Raw genomic sequence first — 16252 nt, 5'->3', positions numbered from 1 at the left:
GCCAGTGTAGACTTTTTAGTCCAGGTCTGGATGACTGCGTACGTGGAATGTTAAGCAGGGTACGGGCTGCGCAGTTCTGCACAACCTGTAACTTCCGTAGAGTCAGTTCTGGGGCTCCCACGTAGAGGGCGTTATTGAAATCCAACCGGGACTGTATCAGGCCTTGTACTGCCACCTGTTTGGCCTCCATTGGTAAAAGAGGCAGAACTTTTCTGAGTGTTCTGAGCAGGCCGAAACATGTGGCAGATAACTTGGTGGCCTGATGAGTAAATGTAAGATTTTTGTCCAACCAAATTCCCAGGCTCTTTACATTCTCTTTGGGGATAGGGGGAGTACCCAGACATGAGGGCCATAAGGAGGTAAATGGTACTGGTGATGCTGGGCCCAAGAGCATGAGCTCAGTCTTGTCTCCATTGAGTTTTAAGGAGGAGGCTGTCATCCAACCGTTGACCTCCTCCAGACATTTCATCAAGCCTGACGAATTTTGCCTGGTGCCCTCCTGCGTCAATGAGACCACTAGCTGGGTATCGTCCGCATATGATATGATCTTAATACCATGCGGTTCGACGATCCCAGCGAGTGGTTTCATGTATATGTTGAACAACGCAGGGCTCAAGGAGGAACCCTGCGGAACCCCACAGCTCAGTGATTTGCTGACAGACACTGTGTCCCCGTCAAAGATCTGGAACGATCTGTCAGTCAAAAAAGAGTCAAACCACCTCAGTGCATTGCCTGTTACCCCGATGTCAAGGAGACGGTTCAGTAAGGTGGTATACCTGACCGTATCAAAGGCAGCACTTAGGTCAAGGAGGATCACTGCCACTGATCCTCCCTGATCCAGTATCCTCCGTGACTCTTCAGTGACTGCCAGCAGCGCAGTCTCAGTTCCGTGCCTGGGTCTGAAGCCTGTCTGAGTCATATCTAGTAGTAGGTTGTTCTCTAGGAACTGAATCAGCTGGGTGTTTATGTATTTTTCCAGGATCTTACTTGCCCAGGGGAGCAATGAAATGGGGCGATAATTGGCGTGGTCTTCTGGGTCAAGATTTGGTTTTTTTAACAGTGCCCGTACCATGGCTCTTTTCCAAACGGTGGGCATAATACAAGATGAGATCGAGGAATTTAATAGTTCCAGAATTACGGGAAAAGTGGTTAGACTTGTCCGCAGCATAATCTCCGGTGGAGCTGGATCGCGTGGAGAGCCGGATTTGACTTGCCGAGCCAGCATGTTCAGGGTGTCGAGGTCTAGAGGAGGGAAATGTTCTAAAGTTGGTTGGCCTGGGCGGATAGGATTTTTCGAGGGTGCTTCCGCCGCACCTCCAGAATTTGAGGTTGCTGTCGAGAAAGAGGAATAAATCCGAGAAACTTTATCATGGAAAAATTCCTCTAGCTCATTGCACTGATCTTGCGTTTTTGGCAGAGTTGTAGGTGTATTTAATCTGGTGCATTTTTTAACCAGGTGAAAAATTTCCCTAGGTTTGGACTTGGCTTCCATGATTTTGTCTGCAATATAGGCAGCCTGGGCCTCCCTTACCCCGTCTCTATAGGCCTTGATTGCTTCCCTATATTGCAACTTTTTCTCCGGTAGGGAATCTATGCGCCATGCTCGCTCTCGTTTCCTACATAGGCATTTTTGTTCCCTTAGGGCAGAGGTCCTCAAACTTTTTGATGCCGAGACCCCCCTGTCAAAATTTTCTGGCTTGAGGACCCCCCTCCGGACAAAAATTTCTAGAACTTGGTACTCCTCATCATTGACAAGAATAAACGCCCCGAAGTACCCACAGCAAATCATTTTTATGGTGGGAAAATATTATTAAACAGTGTTTAGCAAATCAAAGGTTTGTGGCTGACTGTGAATTGGAGTCACAGGCTTACTACTCAGTTCAAACATAAAGTCTCCAAAAAGAATTGCCCAAAAATGCACAACAATACTTTATTTTTCCCAAGCAAAGCATAATTTGACAAAACCTATTTGGGTGACGATACATTTCTGAACTAATGTGATGGGTGTGCCTGTTTTTCTCCTGACAGACGGTCAATTTGTAGATGCTTGACACTCACTTGCTTCCACTAGTGCCACCAAATGTCGCCTGCCCTCTCACTCATCACTGGAGCTCACTGAGCTATAAGGGATATAGCACTGAGTGGACAAAGAAGTTTACTGCATGTGAGGGCAGTGTATATGAGATCTAAAAAAAGAGTCACTTGTTTGTAAAGCGGGCAGTTTTAAACCTGTAATGGATTGAGCTGTATAGGTGTTTTGCAAGTAATGGTAGACTGCATGCATTTGTGCTTCTGCAGAAAATATTTGTGGAAGTAGCACAGAAATCAAGAGTAAAAACGCTCCACCTGACCATAAAAAAACCCACACACTGACTGGCTACCCTTTGGGCACTACCAGACTACCCTATAGGCAGGGCAACTTGAATTATGAGGCAGGGGAGGACCAAATTAAGTGGCAGTTTTAAACTTATAAAGACCAAGCTATATAAGTGCTTTGTAAGGCATGGGAGACTATATGCATTTTCGCTTCCTGCAGACAGTATTTGTGGTAGTAGCACAGAAATCAAGATTGATACAGTCCACCAGACCAGAAAACAGGCCAGCGAGCAGCTAAAAAAAACAACCCACTCACTGACCTGACTTGTCAGCCCTTTGAGCACCTCCAGACTGCCCTATTGGAAGGGCAACTGAAATTATGAGGCAGGGATTGACCAAATTATGAGGCAGGGCTGACTAAATTGTGTGGTAAGAAAATGTAAATAATGTTATGTGATAAAGCATATTTTGGGGTAGTATTGCTTTATTATTTTGACATTTTTTTACACACAATAAGACTGGGCAAGATTTCACCTCATCAGTACCAGTTTATAACCAAAATACAGGAATGAACAACAGAAAGATGTCTAGTCAACCTTTGTGAAGGGCCTTCCACCCCACAGGAATACATGTCGGCACATTAGAAGCTCACCTGGCCGAGAGCAGTAGTGGTCCCTTAAAACCCTGGAGGTGTTGTGCTGAGTTAAGCAGTTCACTCACGCCTCTTTTCTCCCACCCCCTGCCTTCCATCCCTCTCATCTGTCAATTAAAGTATGTCTGGCCCGTTCTCTCAATACCTAATAATCACACACAGACTGGGCTCTTCTCATTCATCCCTTCAGTGTTATGCTCCCTCCAAGCCCCCCTCACCCCTTCCGGCCCCCACTGTCAGCTGCATGATGGCAGTGCCATTTCTAATAGGGGCAGAGCACCTGCAGCTGGCACCACAGCTGCGCTGCCCCAACCCTGCCTCGGAAAAAAAGTAAAAGACACTCACCTAGCCCCCTGAGAGCTCGGATCCGAGTGCACACAACACGTGATGCCTCTGGCTGTATTCTTCTTATTTCATGTGTTGAATACTCAATGATAACGCAAGATTGAATTGTGCTGGAACTGGCTAGTTTTGTCTTCAAAAAACTCTTTTTGTTTGAAAAGATTGTTACTTTCGGAGGCACAGCACCCCCTCACCCCCAGTGAACCTCACTCAACCCCCCCCACACCCCCAACACCAGGAGCCCAGGATAGCCTTTGAGGGCTTTCCTCAAGCCAGCATGACAAAAACGGAAACAGGAGAGCGGCAACAGCAGGGGCAGAGCAGAGGAATACCAAAGACATCAATGGGGAAAGGGTGAGAGTGAAAATAAAGGGGGTGAGGGTAGCAACAGAGAGATGGTGGAAATGTAACCAGTGCCATCAGCAGTAGAACGCGGATTGTTTTAAATGAACAAATCTTCCAGGGGGAATAAAGTATTCTGGGAAACATCTTTAGGAGAATTCTTGTAAATAAGAATGGGTGCCTGTGTGCGTGCATGTATGTTTGTGTGTGTGTCTGAGGAGTGAAAAGCCAGGGCATGGTGGATGTGGAGGAAGGCGGGGTAAGAGGCAGCTTACTCACAAGTTCTGTGAAGAGCCTACACAAATGATTGAGAGTTTATACAACCCTGAGGGTTGGCATGTTCAAATCCCCACCACTTCTGTTCAACAGACAAGTACTGTTGTGACCAGAAGATTACAGGCTTGATTGTGTAAAGATGTATGTCTCAAAATGAAATGATTCGATGCACCCTAAATGGCAGAATTACCAACCTCATAATGTCCTCTATCAGTTAGTTACTGTACGTGAGCCCATATGCTGCAAAGTAACAGAAAATGTGCTGCAGTTTGTACCCAATTCCTGCCATGTGTGAAGAGCGTCCATAGTTTTTTTTTACTATTTTCATTACATCACTACTAGAATATGGCATAACGGCTAGGGTGGTCGGCCTCGGAGCTCGGGAACCGGGTTAGTCTCGGCAAGGGCGCTCAACATTTTGTGATTCTGGGCAAATCACTTAGTCGCCTCATGCCTAACAAAAATTAATGTGTCCCTCTGTATCATAACTGGTGCTCATGTAAAGATGCCTTCAGGTCTAGTTTGTGCTATGTAAAACTCCACCAAAAAAAGAAACGACTCCACAAACTGATCCTTAAATGGTTACAATTCAAATAAGCCCACATGAAGCTGTGATAGTAAAGTTGGTTAGGCTCTGGGGCCTGACCATGAACACCCTCCTTTGTGGACAGGTGTTCTGTTCTTATCACTTTTTTCCCTCCAAAAGTATAGCAAATATTTGCAGCTATTGTCTCCTGTTTCACAAATATGCTTATTGCAGTCTATACCTTGTTGCGTTTCTTGCACTGCAACTCTAACGTTCACTATTGGCATGTTGTATTTCACTCTTTAATTGATATTCAGAATTGGTGTTCATCAGCTATGGCGCCTTGCTCACTTGACAAATGAATAAGTCTAGGAATAAAGCAAGCAGTAATGTTCAAACTGTTATCTGGGTATTTACCAACTAATAATGGCCTGGTAAGATGTGTGGATAGTTACTGCACATGTTTATATAATTTGACTACCAGAGGACAACAATTTTTTTCCATCTCCCATAATGGGCCAATTTGAGTGTGGGATTATGTTTGCATGAAGCAAATGATATTGCCTGCTCCGGTCTATCCACTTTGAAAGGAAGACCGTTGCTTCTGTGCCATAGGAAGAGAGATCACGGAGTCTAAGAGCCTTTCACATCACAGTATCAAAAGAAATTTTTTGTCTCTGGAAAGCCTCTAAAGACCCACTGATGCAAGATGCGGTGTGCTCTGATAAAGTATAGAACTGGTACAAGACTGTTCATAATGCTGCCAGAATCTATGATGATAGTAATGAAGATTAAAATATGAGTGCAGTGTAGGTATGTTTTGAGGCACAGGAGGCTCCATTAACATGTTAACTTTATCAGTGTGTCTTCCATCCACCTTTTGGCTAACAGTACTTGAACAAAACATTGATTTTTATTAAAAAACTTAAAATACCTTCCCACAATATACATTCAAGCTAATAAATACTATTCAGGCCAAGACATTTCATTGCAAGGTAGAAACAATGGCACACTGCCACTTTCTTAAATTTTACCTCTGATGCCTTGCCTGAATACTCATTCACTTGATATCTAAACAATAGGCATATTTGCAGAGTGTCCAGCTCACCCCAAGAAGGCCCCTTGGTGTCACTGACAGATAACTGATGTTTATTTTTACCAAACTCAACAATAGTTATTTTATCAACCTCGTAAGGATGGAAGGCAGAGTGCACTCACCGAAGTTCGAACCTGTGAACATGTGGTCAAAGAGAAACTCCTGGAACATGTACAAAAGTTTACTGAGCCACCAGACCCAGATCACTGCGATCTGCGAACTCATAATCCATTCCTAATGCATGATTTTGGAAAATAGCCCACGTACACATTCATAGCACATACATAATTTCAGTACTTTGCTGTTGTTTGATGTCACCTAGTAGCGGCGGAATGATGCTGTTAAAAATCGATTTCAAAGAAATCAAGGGACCACGCAGAATAGGAGAGTAAAAAGGCTTATGCAGTCAGTGTGAAAGAGGAAGTGAACATAAATAAATGTTACTTTTGTAATGTAGCCAGGTTTCAGAAATAGCATAGTTTGAAATAAAGGTGAGGGGTGTATGCATACATGCCAACATTTCAGAAGAGCAAAGTGGGAGATTAAAAAAAAAAAAAAATCGGGAGACTATGGCCTTGAATCGGGTTACTGACATGTATGGGCTTTGGAAGTGAGCTGCTGCAGGATCGGACATTTTCGAAACACAAATGCACGTTTTTTTTACCTTTCAGAAGCATGGAGGCAATGGCAGGTGATGCAAGTGTTGTGCAATGGCCTGGCAAGTTGCTGGCAGTGCATCCCCCCCTCCCCCCGTGTTTCAGCCCGGGCTGAAACAGCTTCAAACAGTGCAAACACACAGCCCCCCCCCCGTACTTCACAGGTCTTTAAAAGACCATTTACTTGCCAACGAGGCTGTGTTGGTTTTTCACCCCTTCTAGAGCCCCTGCATCGCCACTCTGACTATTGCTGGAAAAATTAGCCTGTTACACAATACCAAGCCCTGTCAGCTGAAACCCCGAGGAATCGGGTTTTTGCTTGCAGGGATCGGGAGGCGGGAGACTAGCCTTGAAATCGGTAGTCTCCCGCCTGAATCGGGAGGGTTGGCATTTCTGGGTGTATGTGTGTATGTCTATGGGGTGAAAAGTAGGGCATAGTGGATGTGGAGAAAGGAAGAGGCAGCTGACTCACCAGTTCTTCGAAGCCTTGTTTTCCGATGTTCTCCAATCAGAGAGCACATTGAAATGCACTCTTCGGAATTCAAAACAAAGAGCACACGTTTTGGATTCCGGATCCAGGCAGGAGTGTGATCGGGAATGCGCGACCCCCTTTATGTGAGTCCACGCCCCCCCTGGGGGTCGCGCCCCACAGATTGAAGACCCCTGCCTTAGGGTGTCTGAGAACCAGGGTGCTGATTTCTGCAGTCTTTTTGATGTGACTTTCCGACAGGGAAGAATAGTCTCCAGTGAGTTTGTAATCCAGCCCTCATAATCCTTGTTCGCCAAGTTAGGGTCTGTATGGAGGGATGGGCGGGTGGATTCTAAGTTCCTGCACCACACTTCCACAGGAAGTTTAGGCTAGTTCCTCATAGCTTTTACTTGGGGGACAGGCGTGGAGAGTTTGCTGGTGACCCAGGTCAGCGGGATTAAAAAGTGATCGGACCAGGGGAGGGAGATGGGATGACCCACCATCAATTGGAGACAGTTGCTAAAAATTGGGTCGAGTAAATTGCCTTTTTCATGGGTAGGGGCTGTGACCCGCTGAATTAGCTGTAGGGCTGCCAGATCGTCAGTTAGTTCCATAGCAATATGGTCTATGGAAGAATTAAAATGAAAATTAATATCTCCCAACATAGTATAGTTAGCTAAAGCCATGGCTCGTTTAGCTATGATGTCGGGAAGAGATTTATGGAACAGTTTAGCCGGCTCTGGGGGACGGTATATTAGAGTGCCAGAGAAGGAGCTGTTAGCAGTAAATTCGATGCTAAAAGCTAGGCTCTCGCATTCAGGGATGGTTTCGGTCGTAATGCGGCACTGGTACTGGTCTTTCAGAATAATAGCCAGACCTCCTCCTCTACCCTCTATCCGGTCCAGTCTATGGATTTGAAAACCAGGGGGTAAGACAGAGATTATGTGTGGCTCTGAATGGGGGGTGAGCCAGGTTTCTGTCAAAAAGACGGCGTCCAGCTTGCGCTCCTCAAGTAGTAGAGCGATTTGTATACTATGTCTCGGGAGTGATCTACAATTTAATAAATACATATGGTATTCCTGCGTCGTGGGTAGTACTGTGGTATTATAAAAGGAGTGTTTACATCCAAGGCAATGAGGGGGAAGGTCGGCTGGTGCATAGATATGTGCGCAGTGGACAGCCGCCCTGGCCCCAATGTTGTAAATGTCTAATGAACTGTATGTCCTGACCTGGGATATGTGGGGGCCAGGGATTGTGGCCCCTGGTTCCGGTTGGGCGTGGACGGGCGCAGACGGGCTTGCCTTTGGCGCGCCTTCGGCGCGCCCGCTGCGCGTTCGCCAAGCCAGTGTTTCTGACTCCAGTGCCCCGGAAGTGGTGGGGGGAGGGGGAGGAGTCAAGCCCAAGGTCCACCCTCCGTTCGATCGGCACTTGCCGCGACGGACCGTGGTGCAGGGCAGCTCCAGGTGACAAAAAGTAAGTGGATTTAAAAAAAAATTTAAAACAGTTGTGAGCGCAAACATACAAAACAATTAGCGTCCTACGAACCGCAACTCAGCCGTACTAACAGTACTCTGCTGCATCCGCTGCGCGTTCGCCAAGCCAGTGTTTTTGACTCCAGTGCCCCGGAAGTGGTGGGGGGAGGGGGAGGAGTCAAGCCCAAGGTCCACCCTCCGTTCGATCGGCACTTGCCGCGACGGACCGGGGTGCAGGGCAGCTCCAGGTGACAACAAGTAAGTGGATTTAAAAAAAATTTTAAAAACAGTTGTGAGCGCAAACATACAAAACAATTAGCGTCCTACGAACCGCAACTCAGCCGTACTAACAGTACTCTGCTGCATCCGCTGCGCGTTCGCCAAGCCAGTGTTTTTGACCCCAGTGCCCCGGAAGTGGTGGGGGGAGGGGGAGGAGTCAAGCCCAAGGTCCACCCTCCGTTCGATCGGCACTTGCCGCGACGGACCGGGGTGCAGGGCAGCTCCAGGTGACAACAAGTAAGTGGATTTAAAAAAATTTTTAAAACAGTTGTGAGCGCAAACATACAAAACAATTAGCGTCCTACGAACCGCAACTCAGCCGTACTAACAGTACTCTGCTGCATCCCTGCCTCATACATGCTGCTGAGGGGTAGGTGGAAAGAATTATAAGGAAAGTCCTCAAGACTCCTAGAAGTCGTGCTTACTTTCTCTTCCTTTTGCTGCCTACAGCAGGAAGGACCGTGACACTGGCACTAAATGATAAGCCGCAGGTAGTAGCTCCTACCCCTTAGTGCTCCTAAAAGACGGCCATGGTTGCGCTCAAGTGACACGGTCATCTCTTGCCAATGTACACTTATAAAGTTTCTTCAGTAAATCGCTTCAGACCTAGACTTGCACTGCACATGCCTCACCCTGCTGTGCAGAGTTTAGCTGCTATGCAGAGGATAGGTGCTGTGCAGGTTTTAGCCACTGTGCTAAAGGGACCAGGGCGCCAGTCGTGCTCTGCAGACTTTGTGGAAGCAAAGGTGGTGAAAACTAGGGCTCCGCTCTTGCGTTGCACCTGCCTCGCTTTAGTGTGCGTGGGTTAGCTGCTGTGCATGATAGGGCTGCTATAAGCAACATTTTTATGAAAAGGAAACTTGGCAAATACGATAATTGTAAGGAGAATAAGGTAACTATAAACAATACTATTTGGGTGCGTCCATAATTAATCCAAGTGGGAAGAAATGCAGTTAAAAGAGTTTGAGCTATTGGCATTAAAAATAACAATAACTTTTATATATGTGTTGGGTTTAAAACACATAAATAAAAGCCATTGTCATGTACAATGCCAAGCGCTTAAACGCTTAAATGTTGCTGTACCCACAATAATATGCTGCATAGGTAAATTCATATAAGGCCGCAAACGTGAGACTGATTGCATTGCAAATGCTTGTTATTTTTAAGAATGCGTCCCAGGACGGCAAAAAAAGCCACGACTTATAGATGAGGCTTGGATTTGAGGCCGTTCGAGGACGGGCGGTTTTGCAGAGAAGGAAAAGGACTCTGTCTTTTCCATCTTGCCCAGAGAAGATGAGGAGAGTGTCCACTTCTCCTGCTCTGCTGCTGGCAGCTGCCCCCTCTCTTTATTCCTCTTATTCCCTCTTTTTCTGTCTTGCTGATAAACGTGACTTCAAGAAACTCTTCTTACCCTCTTTTTCCTCTCCTTTTGTTTATCTGTTCCCCTGTGAAATGGATCCAAAAATAGAAAAACACTTTTGCTTGAAATATTGTTCTATTCCAAAGTGCAGCCTCGGGACACAGAGAAATAAAAGGTTCAATGCATGAAAAATCTCTAAATAAAGCAATACAGAGTAGTTGCAAATAGCGCCACTTTACAGAGTTTGTTAGTGAAACGCTACTTTTGTTTTCTCGCCTTTCTTTGAACAGCATTGTTTTTCCCAGGTGGGGACGTGCACCATTCCTGAGGTACGGCAATACCTGGTTGATGGGTGGATTGCAAAACAAAATGTGTACCACACCTACGTGCTCACGGAAGTGGTCTTTTTAAACCATACTAAATTTTTGTAAGGATACACGCGATGCACATACCAACGAATCCCTTCTGGGCACTGTAGCCATGTCCTTAACTTATCAGGTAAAAGCTCTCACTGATTTCCAAATGACTGTAAAAGCTTTAAGGTCACCATGTTGTTTGTTGTACCTGCTTACATTTCACATATTTTACCTAATTTAGCATTCCCTTTGAGTGTTTGCTCTTTCCAGGATGTTGTTACTTTTTGTTTTTAGGCAGCATATTACTCTTGTTTAGTGCATAATTTCAATTGCGTCCCATCCAGGTGTTTATAGCGGGGGGCAATTGGGTTGTGGATGAGCTGAAGGCAGTGCAAGTTTCTCTCAGTGGGGCAGTAAAGTGTTCAGTGTGGGAGAGGATGTGGCTCTATGGCCAGAGCTGCTGAATTTGTAACTGGGAACCAGGTTCAGCCTTTATGACCAGTCCCCCAGACCACTCTCCTGAGAGAGCACATTCCCGTGCTAGACCTTAGATGGCCTGGTGTCTTAGCACCAGCAGGTGGATCCTAGCCCCTAGCGGTGGCAAGTGTGGGTTAACCTTGAAGGCCTGTCCACCACAATCAATTCTGAAGTTCGCCTCCAGTCTCACGGGTAGGCCTATAAAGAAGCACCCTTGAGCGGCAGTGACTCTCTCACTGACGTCACAGGACCATTGAGGCTAGTCCGCCTCACCCTTTGGTACCTCCACTGGCCTTGTTTCAGCAGTAGTAGTGTAACTCACCAGGGATAGGCAATGCACGATTTGCATGCCACTAAGTTTGCAAACTTCACGGTCTCGCTGCTTCATGCACAAGTACTTTTACATGTGCTACCTGCTTTGGGCCACTGGAATTATGCAGCAGTGGAGGAAAAAATAATGCCGCAGTGTTGACTAAATTATGCAACAAAAAAAGGCTGCAGCATAATGCAGTATATTTTCTAATACTTTATTATTTTGACATTTTTACACATAATAACAGTCTCTGCAAAGATTTTGCATTATTAGTACTAGTTCAACATACAAATGTAACAGTGAGAAAGGTGTCCAGTCAACCTTTGCACAGGGCTGTCCACTTCTCAGCAAGTCACATTTTTTAGTAACTTTTGATCCGTTTGAGCTGCAAACAATTTATTAGTTACAATCATCAGATTATGAAGCTGATGATGCATTTGTGGCAAATATGGCATAGCCATAATTATGCGGAAAACAATTGCAAACTAGGATATGTTGCCATTCTCATGTTTGAACTGCTCTTGTGAAAAAAGGGAGAAGTGCTAGTGACAGAAACTCCATGGATCGGAGACAAATGGTTTGCGATTGCAGTATTTGGTACATTGTGTGATTGGAAACGTACCCCACTTTGTGAATGTATTTTAATGTCAATAACTCATATTAAACCTTAAATAGACATGTGTATCCATTGGTTGAATTAAATAATGTAATAAGGTGTAAATAGTCACTGAAATAACAAACAAGTACTAAATATTGGGATGTTTTGCTCTTTAAGGCCACACCTCAGACTCCGCCCACTGACCAAATCCTCTGGTTATTCCCGCCCTCTGATCCTCCACCCACAGTTCCCCTACTTTTTATTCCCCACTTCGACCACTGGTATCACCACGATGCTTCTCATGAATTAAAATGTTGTGAACTGCAAGTGTCAGACTACAGACGAACCGTACCCCCACCTCCTTTCTGAAACGTGTCTTTATTGGACTCTTCCGGGCGCTCCGGTGCTTGTCTCCGCTGAGTTGTCTTGCCGCACTCTTGTCGTCGAGATAGGACACTTGGCAAGACTAAAAAACACAGAGCACTGGGCACGTGCGTGCCATGTCCTGTTCTGCCTCTTGTCGTGTGTCTGGACGATGCGCCAGGAGCGAGCGTTTGGAGACAGGACAAAGCAGCTATCTGGAGAAAGAAAAAAAACACACAGCCGCTCAGAGAATCTGTGTAAACATCGCCAGCGGGCGCCGGCTTTCCCAGAGCAGATAACAGACCAAAGCTTTCAATCAATTTACGAAAACAAGTACTGAAAAACACTCGTCATTAGGCGTGTTGGGAACGGCGAGTCAGCACCACCTCGAATGGGAAACAAACAGCCCCGTCATCCTGTTATAGAAGGAGTAGACACCACTTCCGACAGGGAACGCGCTGCCGCACACAGTATTAGGAAATGACAAATTAAAAGTTAATTATGAAAGATGTTAAGACTGGCGTTTCAATTCTGACATATAGCGTAGCGCCTGTAACCGCTGTGTTTTTTGGAGCACTGAGAATACTAGGGTCCGGATTGGATACACTGCCCATGGGATGATAGCTTACTGTGAGGCGCTAGTTTAACATCGTGCAAATAATAAGTACGCGTGCACGACTGTTAAACAATCAAGAGTCGATGTTTTTCATCCACTACACAAAAAAGTGCTCTCAAGCAGCAATGACCATCGTGACAAGAAAAAGAGCAGGGGACCATAGTGTATATGTGAAAATGTTATGAAAGGGCAAAAACAACGACATACCTTTCTATCTGACCGTGTAAGTTGAAAAACGACTGTGTCAGGTGGCTGTTTCAATTATTATTTTAGTTCACGGGAAACAGTTAAAACGAGTAAACGTTTTGGGAATTATAGCTCAAGACAAAGATTACATTGTGTTGAAGGAATGTCGGTGTGGCACTGGCGCGTTGCTGTCACCGGGAGTCGCTGTCCTGTCAGTTTTCCAGCAGTGAAGCCCAGTGTTACATATTCCGGCCAGAGAGCATGACTGGAAGCCAAGCGTCAAGGCACGTTTATTCCGCTGCGTAAGCACCACGCATCATCGGGCTGCTGCATTATTTATCCAGCATCCTTGGGCTGGCACTGAAGGCGTGCGGTCTACAGACAGGAGCGCCCCCACCCCCTTCCAAGCAGCTGTGTGCGCACATCTAAAGCAAAGCTGGGAGGGCTCCAAAAGGAAAACACTGCGCAGTGTGCCGGGTCTCCGCCTCCTCTGTACACGGGCTTTTAGGGGGAGGGGTGGGCACGGGGCAAAGTGGCCTGGTGCGACTTCGTGCGTAAACAAATCAAAAACACCTGCTCTGGCGGACGTCTTTCTTTCTGAGCCTCCATATATGATCTACAGTCTAAAGATACCTGTGCCCAGAGCTCTCAGGAGGCCAAATTATGGTCATTTGGCAAATAAACGTCTATGTTACTGAAACATATACATACATTGAATTTCAGCGGAAAGACGGGGGGTGGGGCCGTCGGCGTAGCTATAAATTGTTCAGTAGACATTGTGGCGATAGGGCCCAAGGGCATTGGGGGCCTACTGTAGCCAAACTATATGTTTTTTTTGCTATCCAGTCTGTGGAGGGGTGGGGATCGACATTTTTCTAGCCTGAACCAGGGGCCATGCCATCCTTCATAGACACTGCTAAAAGAAAGCTCGATACACATTTGACGGGACGAGAGATATGTGTGTGCCAACCGACAGGATGGGGGATGGAGTAGGCGGGGTCATTTTGTGGGTCAAAAATTGGAAACCATCCCAGCCGATATACGTGCTTCAAAGGTCACCTTTTTGGCCATATTACACAGGCAGCTATCAGTGGCACCCCTCTCCCAGCTGGCGTTTTGCTCCTGGGAATAATTCGTATTATTTGGGGGGTGGGGGGTGAACGCACCAGAGCTCAATGCATTGGAGATGCCAACTCCAAGCGCTTGGCACTTCACCGCACACCAGACATCATGAAACGTGGAGCTCCGTGGCATCACTGTTGCCACTGGCTAGAAAACATTGCACTTGCATCGTTTCAAGAGCGTGTGTTTGGGGGTGGGGGGGTCAAATTCTGCTCTGACCGAGATCCTTCGCGGTGGCCTCCAAACGCATTCCTCCAGCTGCGTTTCAGAGCTTGTGTTTTGAATTGCAAGAGGCGGCGAGTGATTATTTGCCCGCCTTCTTGTAGCAGGGGCCCCTCAGCACTTCCCATGGAAACAATATTCTGTCTGTACGCAGTTGTTCTTTGAACAGTGCGTTCTTTTCTCCATCGAACAGAAAAATAAGCTGATGTCGCTAGTAGTGGCTGCACTGATGTTGGAGCCACTATTCACCCTATTAGTACCTCCTTGTACCTCTGATCAACACCACTGCCAGCGTTCTGCTCTTGGGGTTACGATTTTTTTTTACGTCATAGCGCTTATATGTGAGCAGTTCGCATATATATGACCCACGCGGTTTCCTTCAATACAGTGAAATATTCGGACAGTGTATTCTGCATCACAACCGCATTCCATGACAACTGTAATTAAAAAGTAAATATAGCACTGTCTGTCTCGGTTACTCAAACGTGTATACATGCACCTTTTAAGCAGATCATCAACCTTACACGCCAGCTCAGCTGATGCTGACAAAACTTTAATTCGAACACCAAAAACGAAGTATGTAATACTTTACTCCTTGTTTGTATTTGCAACATTCGCTGGCCCGTGGAGAATGCACAAATCCTACTCTGCGGATCAGCTTTTCACCGCAAGAATGGTGGCTATCACCTGCAAAAGGCCGAAATTGCCCTACGTGTGCTATGCGTTCGAAGATCCGTCCCTAGCAAACGAGGCGCTCGACCACTAGCTGTGTTAATTACAATTGGCCTACAGAACAAAGTAGCTGGTGAAGAACACATTCCACCACCCCTCAAAGAAATAACATGTATCCTATCGCCATCTTTTGCGCTGTCACCAAAAACGTGGACGGGAAGACCAGGTGTGTCAGAATAGCGCTTGGTGAGCTGCCAGACCGCACAAGCGCTTTGGACAGCTGGCAGTAGACCTGCTCCAACCGTTTCCCTTTTTAAAATCACGCTCCGGGCACAATAGACTGGGAACAAGGACGCGCGTCACTGGAACTATTTATAGTACAGGGCCCGGTACTGGCTTGTGTGCTTTTCCTTGGCCGTGTTTGTGCTACGCACTTTCCCAGCGGGCCCTTGACTCAGCGCAGGTAACAGTGACTGCATGTACCCGGCACGCTGCCGTCAGCACCTCCGCTTCCGTGAAGGGAGACCGCGGAGGGAAAGCTACGGTTCCTGGCAGCGTTTGCTCGTCCATTACCAGCAGTGGTCAGAACGGCTAGGACCTATTGTCTTTTGTGCATTTATGACTGGAAAGGCAAACTCCAGGGGCCCCTCTGCTTTGCAGATCGCACGGCGTCCTGGTAGCTACCTGGGAAAAAAACATAGCCCGGCACAGACGTCAGCCAAGGGGAGGGAGCTGAGCTGACGCGCAGGGTAAACACTGCGGATTTCCAAATCGGGAGAAGCACGAGAACAGGGGGCGGACCCGGAGCCTACTACGCATTCCCCCTCAGACCCGGTGACTGCCGGGGTGCCGCGACACCTCGACAAGGGAAGCCCCCCTTTACAGCCATAATAATTAGTATTTTATGTTAGGGCCGTTCCGGTGCGCAGTCACGGAGGCGAGAGAGGGAGTACAGACTCCTGTCTGCCGAGGATAAAAAAAATGCGAGACCTAAAATGTTTGAGCTAAGACCACCCTCAAACCTCTATCGGCACATGAAACACGTTAATACATGCCAATATTTAGAACCTGATAAGGGGGTGATTTTGAAATAAAATAAAAATCGGTATTGTTGGTCCATGTTGACTTATCGATGCAGAGGAGATTTTAGGCGAGAGACACGTAAAATTAAGCCATAGGCTTAAAATTAGGGAGCCCTCCTCAATCGGGTGTGTTGGCGTGTATGCACTTTCAAATGGAAGAAATATCCGGGAGATGGAAACAGATAACGAACATGTCACTATTTAGTATCACGCGTGTCCCTCCATTTGACGATCACTATATAGTTATGCAAATGGAATACAGAAAACGAGAAGAATAAACAAACAAAAACAATCCCTATAATGGAAGCCCCCGCCCACCCCTCCGTTTTTACCTAACCTTGTTTTGGTCAGAAGCTGGAGGTTGTCAGAGGGGCTGGGTCATTTCCAAAAGGTAGGAGGCAAGGCAAGCAAGATACGCACTAGCCGGGCTGCTTCTCCAGTGGCTCCTGGTGCCGTCAA

General features: G+C 46.6%; 1 long non-coding RNA gene across 2 annotated transcripts; it reads right to left on the bottom strand.

The window, feature by feature from the left end:
• Nucleotides 1-11132: 11132 nt before the first annotated feature.
• On the bottom strand, nt 11133-16248 carry LOC146805637 (uncharacterized). Of its 2 annotated transcripts, none has more exons than XR_014967864.1 (2): nt 16131-16248; nt 11133-12108 (listed from the first exon to the last, which is right to left on the bottom strand). It is a non-coding gene; the product is annotated as an uncharacterized LOC146805637 (long non-coding RNA). The 2 variants fall into 2 exon arrangements; XR_014967865.1 differs by lacking the exon at nt 16131-16248 and adding an exon at nt 12717-13206.
• Between the last annotated feature and the right edge of the window lie 4 nt (nt 16249-16252).

Source organism: Triturus cristatus, chromosome 8 (assembly GCF_964204655.1).
Source record: "Triturus cristatus chromosome 8, aTriCri1.1, whole genome shotgun sequence".
NCBI lineage: Eukaryota > Metazoa > Chordata > Amphibia > Caudata > Salamandridae > Triturus > Triturus cristatus.
This window is presented reverse-complemented; position numbering and strand designations above follow the sequence as displayed.